Source organism: Gymnogyps californianus, chromosome 2 (assembly GCF_018139145.2).
Source record: "Gymnogyps californianus isolate 813 chromosome 2, ASM1813914v2, whole genome shotgun sequence".
Classification (NCBI taxonomy): Eukaryota; Metazoa; Chordata; class Aves; order Accipitriformes; family Cathartidae; genus Gymnogyps; species Gymnogyps californianus.
Genome location: NC_059472.1, coordinates 92,980,291 through 92,990,717, shown reverse-complemented (window position 1 = coordinate 92,990,717; position 10,427 = coordinate 92,980,291).

Sequence of the window (10,427 nt, the reverse complement as noted above, 5' to 3'; positions counted from 1 at the left end):
ATTTTTCCATTCCACACTAAAGCATAACGAACGTATGCTTTTAGGGACCGTTCAGATATGGTAGCCTGTGTAGGAGCTATAGGTAACACTGTTCCCCTGAACCTGCTTATTGCAGGGGAGGCACTGTTTTCTCATTTACAAATAATCCCCTTCTCAATCTTCCCATGTATTTTTCCGCTGCTTCTATGTTTCCATGGAAAAAAGCTCACGACTTTTTTGATGTTATATGTGCCTGAGGCAATCCAAGTAAGGTTATTTTTTCCCCCTTTCTTCAACTCAAAATAAAACCTTATAAATAAGTATTGTGAGCTGATCTAGTATGTGATGAAAAAAAAGATTTTTGAGAATTTTCCCCCTTCTAATCTAAAATTCACTCATGCTAAGCACCTGCCTTTTGATGCTCTAGCAATCACCTGTCCTCGTCTGTTTGTTATTTATTAAGATGGGAAAAAGCAGACTGTTGGATCTCAGATACTTCCATTTTAGATGGTTGTTATCTTTAGCTTGCCTACATGAAAATTTAAAATGGAAGCATTTGGTCACAGGAAAGTGCCTGATGCCATGGTGCATTTTGGAAAAAGACATTTCTTGGCCCTGACTCTACTGGACGCTTGTCCAGCTGGAGCCCTCTGAGTGCTTGAATCCGAGGCGCAGGGAGGGTATCGGGGGGAGTTGTGAAAGCCTGGCCTGCCCCGGCCATTCTGCCGGCAAAGGACATGGTGCAGGTGACAACTCTTTCTTCTTCCTGAGCGGTTTAACAAGAAGCGAACTGTTTCCCTGCTCCTAGCTTCAATCCTATTTCAAGCATTTTATTTGTGAATCTGCCAGAAAGAAAAATTGTGTCTTTTTAAAGTGTGTGTATAAGAAGGCTGTCTATTTACAGTATCCAAGCAAAAAAGAAATAATTTAAGAGTAGGTCATTCCCTCCTCCCCACTCAATGTCACCTTTCCCTTACAGGCAGAATTCCACTCGTAAGGCAGGAAATCAAGTTAGCTTTGTTAAATTCTTGTTTATTAGCGTCTGATTCTTATAGGGTAGAGATTTTCTAACTGGTCTCAATTTATCTGTATGTCATCTTTTATAGTCAGATTATTTTTCTCACTTGGCTCCTTCGGTAAGTTTAAGGCATATTTTCTTTTCTTTTTGGCAAGAATGCCTCTATCATTGTGTTGTGGTTTAACCCCAACCAGCAACTAAGCACCAGGCAGCCACTTCCCCCTGCCCCCTCCCAGTGGGGTGGGGAGGAGGAAAAAAAAAAGTAAAACTAGTGGGTTGAGATAAGAACAGTTTAATAACTAAAGTAAAATAAAATACACTACTAACTAAGGATAATAATATAATAATTGTAATGAAAAGGAATATAATAAAAAAAAGAAATAACACCCAAGAAAAAGACAAGCAATGCACACTGCAATTGCTTACCACCCACTGACCGGTGCCCGAGCAGTGATCTGTGCCTCCCGGCCAACTCCCCCCTGTTTATATACTGGGCAGGATGTTCTATGGTATGGAATATCCCTTTGGTAGTTGGGTCAGCTGCCCCGGCTGTGCTCCCTCCCAGCTTCTTGCACACCTGCTTGCTGGCAGAACATGGGAAACTGAAAAATCCTTAACTTAACATAAACGCTACTTAGCAACAATTAAAACATCAGCGTGTTATCAGCAGTATTCTCACACTAAATCCAAAACACAGCACTGTACCAGCTAAGAAGAAAATTAACCCTATCCCAGCCGAAACCAGGACACATCGCGAACAGAAATGTTAATAATAACCCAGCTTAAGCAAAATGTGAAAACCCTTGCTCCAGAGGATGAAATGGCTACCCTGGCAGAGGTTGTGTAGCTTATTCAGTAAACAGTTCTCTGTTGTTTTGCACTGAAAAATGTTTCTACATTTTCCTTGAACGTAGTAGAAAGACGCTGCCTGCCTTCGTAGTGAATAATTAAACAGGGTTTTCAAGCAGAATTCAAATGGTCTTACAACAAGCTTTACAAACATTAAATTAAATCCAAGCATTGACTTCTTACAGTCTGCTTCTCTGCATCCAGCACAATGCTGGTCTTATAATTAATAAATTAATAGTATGGCCAGTTTTTGGAAATTCCAGCTATGATTCCAGCTCCACCCTAGAAGGCAGGGAGAAAAAGCAAGCTTGGATTAGAGATTTCCAGGGCATTGAGAAAAATGCCACTTGCAGAAGTGGGTAGCTCCATGGGCTGGGCTGATTCAGTATCCTCCAGCTGCTAAAAAGGATGGTCCTATTCCCCTTGCCCTGCTTCAGGTGTTACTTTTGTGTTATTTCCTTTAGCCAGCTCCTTGCCATGTCTGACCCCTCTACCAGTCAGTTCAGCTCCCTAAACTCCACAATTAGGGACAGTAAACTGGGGGTGGGGAAGAAGATTTTTCTTAGATCAGGGAGTGTGCCAGAGGGAGAACTGGTGCAAAGGAGGAGGAAAAGGCAGGCAGCTGGAAGCAGCAGAGAGCAGAGCAAGATGTTCGGTTGATTCAGCCACCTAGTGCGACGGCACCCTGAACTCTCCTGCAGAGAACCCTGGCAATTTTAAACAATGTACATTGAATCCCACCACAAACTACCGCGTCTCTTAGCACACATCACAAGATGAAGTGTAGAGCTGGCTCGGTGTCAGTTTGAGTTACAAGTAACTATCGGATTGCAAGATAAAGCAAGGAGGCTAAGGAACAAAAGAAATGGTGACTAGCAGATCAAAGTCGCTATCTGTGCCTTGTTCTTGATGACGTGCAGGAAATAAGCTACCCTGGAAAATGTGATATCAGCATTTCATTTATATTGATGCTGGAATCTTAGTCATCTTGTGATGACTGGAGGACCCAGTTCGTAGAGATAGCAGACGTATTTCATCTACTGAGCGATCTTGAAAGGTAGATGCAGCCTGGATGGGGGCAGGAGCCATCTGGCTGCTACCCATCACATCTGGTGTGCCAAGTGGAAATAATGAGAGGCTGCATTGTTTTGCCTTTCTTCTCAGTAAATCGCTGCCTGATGATGATCAACATGTTTTTCCCTTTCTGGAGTCATTTTGCGACATGTGGTCGTATCTATTATGGTAACTTTGGAAGCCAGATGAGTGGGGTTCTCTTTGCTATGTCCTGTACAACCACATTCACAGAAATTCCTGACTCTCGGAGGTTATCATCTAAGTTCACAAGAGAAACCATAGGGTGTGGAAGAAATACTAGGTTCATGAAGAAACAGTTCTTCCTTCAAAAGGAGCATGGGTTGGTTTAGAATTGACAGTGCCCTAAATTGCTCTGTAACATGATGTTCTCTCACATGCTTATCCTCTTTCCTCTTTTGTTCTTGGCCAAACACACAAAACCCCAGGTACAATAAACATGAGTACAGAGGACTCTACAATGAAACTGCTTTTGCTCATTCATAAAAGCATGCTCAGTGTTGTAGTATTTCATTGCTTCTAGTGCCTGCGATGCGTTGTAATTTTGAAATAAAAATAGATTTTCCTTTTTGGTATTTTATTACTAGAATTAAAAATACCTTCACAATTATTCCACCCTCTTGCTGGCAGAATTATTCTTCTATCTTAATGCACATTGCAAGCGATTAAGCATCAGGTTTCAAAGGTGACCTCAGACAGTCCTCATCAGGTGGGAATATTGTAGTTACCAGGTAGAAGGCAAACAATAAGCTAATGAATAGAGCCTGCTCATTTGAGTACCAACAGAAAGACTCAAAAAGTCATGTAGCCTCAGATATAGATGCCTGAGCAACACATGACATCACCCATCACAAATAAGTGAGAATAAGGCCATAGGCGGACATTTTGTGTGCCTGAGCAGGCTTTCACATTTGTACGTTTGCGATTCCTTTTCGAACAATGGGGAATTACGGACAGACGTGCAAATGTTGTGGGATCCCTGTTGCCTCCCTGTGCATCCATCGCCCGGGCTCCGCCGTTGCCTTGGCAACCGGGAAGGCAGGGTTTGATGCAGGCAGGGAGCAGGCTGCGCCGCTGCCGGCAGAGTTCCGGCTGCCGGGGGGGCACACGGGCGTTCCTGGGCACATGCACTCACTGCCCGTGTATGAATGGGAGAGTTTTGACTTTCATTTGCGGTTCTGAACACTTAGAATTTATGGGGCTATATTAAAAAATACAGTAGGGAACTCCCATACCTGTTTAAACAGCATTTATAGCTAAGATTTGTTAAAGTGTTCGCCAAAATGGAGGGTTCTGCATTGACATTCAAGTAATCGACATTCATTTTGCTTCACTGTGTGTTCATGGATGTTCAGCATTGCTGTAGATGAGGGAACTTACTTACACACATAAACATGTAGCTCCTTTTAGGTAGTCAGCTTTAAAACCTGGAGCTACATCCCCCAAAAAACACTGGGGATGTACAAAGAGACCAGTGTTATATCATCTAAGAATTAGTTTCCTAATAAAAGCTCAGGATCCTTAGTGGAATAACTATAAAGCCCTAAGAGGCCACTGTGTGCATGTGGGAAGAAGACATCTCAGGCAGTGTCCAGGTGCCTTCAGGAGGGGAATCAGAATGCTTCAAGCTGGTCCTTTGTAGATTGCCAGAAATGCTTTGGCACCCAAAAAGCTCTTCAATGTCTGTGTGGATCCCACAGAGATGCCAGAGATGCAGTTGTGTTGCAGTTCCACCAGGAGTGAGAAGATGTAACTGCCTACTGGTGCCCAAAAGGGTGGGTTATGCCTATAGCAAGTAGAAATGTATATGCATGAGTTGTGTGAGCAATAACAAAGGCTGCCTGTGATTAAGTATTGCAGAAATGTGTCCAAGGAAAATACTGACAACAGCCAGGATATAAAGAACACAGACTTCAAGAGAATTTGGTGAAAAGATCTCAGTGCCAGCACAATTCTGGATATTTTGTGGTTGCAAAAGCCACGTGTAATAACGCCACTTGTAATTCCACATGTCGCAAAGCTTGAGCCAGTCCATGCTCATGACATTTCACAGCAGCTGAGGTTCCTGCACTAGGGGTGAAACAGAGCCACAGTTGATAAGCAATTCAATTCACTGGAGCAAACCGAGAGTCACCTTTGAAAATATGGCCAAAGGATTTTTCCAAGGTCACAGCAGCCAAATGCCGGGCAAAGATATGGTATTTCTTTAGCCACTAGTATTTCCTGCTGTAGATGAAAAAAATGAGTGAAACTGGTGACATTATGCATTGATTTATATTGTGTTAAGCACGGCTAACCTGAGTAATATGTAAACAACTCTGTTCGTTCTGGCTGCAATTACCTTTCTTCTTGATAGTGGTAATGATTTACCACATTAATTATTACCTCACCTTTGCAAAAATCTGCTGGTTTTGAAGCTGTTGTAATTGCAATATAATGTTATAGTGTACTGTGACACTGAGATCAATGAACTGTCAATCTGGTGTTGCTGGTCACACACAGCCTCCCACTCCTTTCTCTCCCTTTCACATAATCACAGAATTGTTGAGGTTGGCCAGGACCTCTGGAGATCGTCTAGTCCAGTCCTTTACTCAGCCTGGGAGGCTCAGCTAGAGCAGGTTAATCAGGGTTGTGTCCATTCGGGTTTTGAATATCTTCGAGAATGGAGACTCCACAATCTCTCTGGGCAACCCATGCCAGAGCAAAGAAGTTTTTTTCTTATGTTTAGATGGAATTTCTTGTATTTCGGTTTGTGCCCATTGCCTCTCCTCCTGTCACTGGGCACCACTGAGAAGAGCCTAGCTCCATCTTCTTTACTCCTTCCCATCAAGTATTTATACACACTGATAAGATTCCCCTGAGCCTTCTTGAGGACAATCAGTCCCAGCTCTCAGCCTCTCCTCATATGACAGATGCTCCAGTTCTTTAACCACCTTTGTGGCCTTTCATTGGACTCACTCTGATATGTCCATCTCTCTCTTGTACTCAGGAGCCCAGAACTGGATGCAAAACTCCAGATGTGTCTCACCACTGCTTATCCCTTCCTTGACCTGCTGGTAACGATCTTCCTAATACAGCCCAGGACGCTGTTGGACACCCTTGCTGCAAGGGCACATAGCTGACTCATGTTCAACTTGGTGTCCACCAGGATCCCCAGGTCCTTTTCTGCCAAGCTGCTTTCCATCTGGGTGGCTCCCTGCATGTACTGGTTCATGGGGTTGTTCCTCCCCAGGTGCAGGACTTTGCACTTCCCCTTGTTGAACTGCATGAGGTTCCTGTCAGCCTATTTCTCCAGCCTGTCAAGGTCCCTCTGGCTGGCAGCACGACCCTCTGGCATATCAGCCACTCCTCACAGTTTTGTACCATCAGCAAACTTGCTGAGGGTGCACTCTCTTGCCATATAAGTCATTAATGAAGAAGTGAAACAGTGTTGGCCCCAGGATCAATCACTGGGGTACACCATCAGTGGCTGGCTTCTGAATTTTGTGTTGCTGATCTCAAGCCCTTCAGCCTGGCAGTTCAGCCAGATTTCACTCCATCTCGCTGTTTATCTAGACCATACCTCATCGGTTTGCCTATGGGGATGTTTTCGGAGAGAGTTCAAAAGCCTTCACAATATAAACAATGTTAACAGCTCTTCCCTCATCTTCCAAGCCAGTCACTTTGTTGTAGGAGGCTATCAAGTTGGTCAGGCATGATTGCCCCTTCGTAAATCCATGGTAACTACTCCCAGTCGCCTTCTTGACCTTAATATGTTTGGAAATGGTTTTCAGAAGAATTCATTCCATCATCTTTCTGGGAATCTAGGTGAAGCTGGCTGGCCTGTAGTTCCTTGAATCCCCCTTCTTGCTCTTCTTGAAGTTAGCAATGACACCCATTTTTTTTCCCAGTCCTTGAGAACCTCCCAGATTGGCTTGACCTTTCAAAGATTATCAAGAGTGTCCTTGCGATGATATCTGTCAGCTCCCTCAGCGCTCGGGTGCATCTCATGAAGACCCATGGACTTTTGTATGTTCAATTTATTTAAATGTTCCCCAAACTGATCCTTCTGTACCAAGAGTAAGTCTTCATTGCTCCAGACTTCCCAACAGGTCCCAAAAGCTTGTGATTCCTAAGGGCAAGTCTTAATAGTGAAACACAAGGTGAAGATGACACTGAGTACATCAGCTTTTTCCATGTCCTTTTGTTACTGAATATGTCCCCTGCCATATTCAGTAGTGGGTCCCTATTTTTCCCTAGACTTCCTTTTGCTGCAGATGGACCTGTAGAAGTCCTCCTCACTGTCCTTCACATCTTTTGCTTTGACTTTCCTAACCCTTTCCTAACCCTGCACACTAGGACAGTGAGTCTGTGTTGCTCCTGGATCACCTGACTCTACTTCCACCTCCTGGATGCTTCCTTTTTACATTTGTGTTTACTCAGGAGCTCCTTGTTCATCCATAGAGGCCTCCTGCCATCTCTGCTTGATTTCCTGCTTGTTGGCATGGTCCATTCTTGAGGCTGGAGGAGGTGATCCCTGGAAGTCAACCAGCTCTCCTGGACTCTTCTTCTCTCCAGGATGATTTCCCATAGGATTCTTCCAGACAGATACTTGGAGAGGCTAAAGTCTGCTCTTCTGAAGACGAGGGAACCGTGATCCTGCAATTTGCCTTGTTCCCTTCTATCTGGATCTTGAACTCCGCCATCTCACGGTCACTGCAGCCAGGGCTGCCCTGAGCCTGCACAACCCTGACCACTTCTTCCTTGCTTGTAAGTATCAGGTCCAGCAGAGTGTCTCCCTTTTGGACTCCTTGATCATCTGTGTCAGGAAGTTATCATCAATGCACTCCACAAAACTCCTGGATTGCTTGTACCCTGCTGTACTGCCCCTACAGTAGATACTGAGGAGGCTGAAGTCCCCCTTGGGGACTAGGGCCTGTGAATGCGAGACTTCTTCCAGTTGTCTGAAGGTCTTATCTACTTCTCTTCCTGATCAGGATGTGTTTAGCAGATACCCACCACAACGTAGCGCACATTGGTTTGCCCACTAATTCTGACCCTTTAGATCTCAGCTGGCTCATCATCCACCTCCAGGCAGAGCTGTGCGTTTCTGCTGCTCTCTCACACAAAGGGCAACTCCCCTTCCTCGCCTTCCCAGCCTGTCCTTCCTAAAGAGCCTGCATCCCTCCATCGCACCACTCCAGTCGTGTGAGCTGTCCCACCATGCCTCTGTGATCCCAGTGAGACCATAGCCCTGCAACTGCACGCAGATCTCTAACTCATCACATTTATTGCCCATGCTGCGTGCGCTAGCGTAGAGCCACTTCAGAGAGGCGCCCAAGCCTGCTGATTCCCGGGAAAAATGCAAGAGCTTGCCCTGCCATGCTGTCCCCGCGGCACTTCCATATTGTGCTTGAGATGGACCCCCTCCAGCTCCGTTGTGCTGAATACGAGGTACATCATTTTGCATCCTCTTTGCCAACCTGCTCCACCGCTTCCACATTTGATTGTGGGTTGTCATCTCCCTTCCCTGGTCCTAGTGTAAAGCTGTCCTTGCCAGGTTGGCCAGCTGTGCGGCAAAGTTACTTTCACTACTGAAAAATTTACAGCTGTGAATCGATTAACTTTTTATAGTCAAGTTCAATAGCTTCTGCTCAATCCATTATAGACATTGCTGAAATTTATTTTGGATATTCTCCATAGCAACGACACAGATACAGGTGTGTATCTCATTTGGTTCAAATATATTGTTCTCACAGTTGCTCTTGAACTGTCCCTCCTCCCTCGATCATCTGCCATTGTGGTGGGTTGACCCTGGCTGGATGCCAGGTGCCCACCAAAGCTGCTCTATCACTCCCCCTCATCAGCTGGACAGGGGAGAGAAAATATAATGAAAGGCTCGTGGGTCGAGATAAGGACAGGGAGATCACTCAGCAATTACCATCACAGGCAAAACAGACTCGACTTAGGAAAATTAGTTTAATTATTACCAATCAAATCAGAGTAGGATAATGAGAAATAAAACCAAATCTTAAAAACACCTTCCCCCACCCCTCCTTTCTTCCCAGGCTTAACTTTACTGCCCATTTTCTCTACCTCCTCTCCCCCAGTGGTGCACGGGGATGGGAATGGGGGTTTGGGTCAGTTCATCACACGTTGTCCCTGCCACTCCTTCCTCCTCAGGGGGAGGACTCCTCACACTCTTCCCCTGCTCCAGCGTGGGGTCTCTCCCATGGCAGGCAGTCCTCCATGAACTTCTTCAACGTGAGTCCTTCCCATGGGCTACAGTTCTTCACAAACTGCTCCAGCGTGGGTCCCCCACGGGGTCACAAGCCCTGCCAGCAAACCTGCTCCAGCGTGGGCTTCTCTCTCCACGGGTCCACAGGTCCTGCCAGGAGCCTGCTCCAGCACAGGCTTCCCATGGGGTCACAGCCTCCTTCAGGGATCCACCTGCTCCGGTGTGGGGTCCTCCATGGGCTGCAGGTGGATATCTGCTCCACCGTGGAGTTCCATGGGCTGCAGGGGGACAGCCTGCCTCACCATGGTCTTCACCACGGGCTGCAGGGGAATCTCTGCTCCGGCGCCTGGAGCACCTCTTCCCCCTCCTTCTTCACTGACCTTGGTGTCTGCAGAGTTGTTTCTCTCACAGATTCTCACTCCTCTCTCCAGCTGCAGTTGCTGTTGCGCAGGTTTTTTCCCCTTCTTAAATATGCTATCACAGAGGTGCTACCACCATCGCTGATGGGCTCGGCCTTGGCCAGCAACAGGTCTGTCTTGGAGCCGGCTGGCACTGGCTCTGTCGGACATAGGGGAAGCTTCTAGCAGCTTCTCACGGAAGCCGCCTCTGTAGCCCCCCCTCTACCAAAACCTTGGCATGAAAACCCAATACAGCCGTGTACTTAGCTCAGTTTATTTCTATGAGGGAACGAGCAGAGATGCTAGGAGCAGGATCTTCCAAAATGAGGTGCATGGCAGGTGTCTGGTAAGACAGAACATAACTTCACTTACAGAAAAAAAGATATCCCATTCCTATGGGTGTTCAAACTGCTATCACCGCTGGACCACTCTCAGAAAAAGCCATTCTTCAGTAGCAGCGCAAAGTTTCATGCCAGCCCTCTGTGTTCCTGAAATTAAAGCCCCACGTACACAGGTTTGGCAGCACTACCTACAACAGGGTTGCGCTGCTTGAAGGTGGCTGCGGGCTCTATCATTGCCTCGCAGTCCCTGGTTGTTTCGGGTGCCTGAGCTAGGGAAAGATGATTCTTGTGCTTACAATGTATCAAAACATGATGAAGCAGGCCTGAGCTAGAAATACAGGCTTGAGGGTGCCGATAAAATGTAGCAGTGCATGCTTTGCTGCTGCGGCACAGCAGAGGCGAAGTAAGGGGACAAGCTCCAACAGGTGTGCAAAAAAGAGTTAGGTTTTTTTGTTTTGGGTTTTTTTTCCCACTTTTTCAGCCCAGGACATGCCACGCCTTGTCCGATTCCGGCCTTTCTCCCGCCAGCTGAA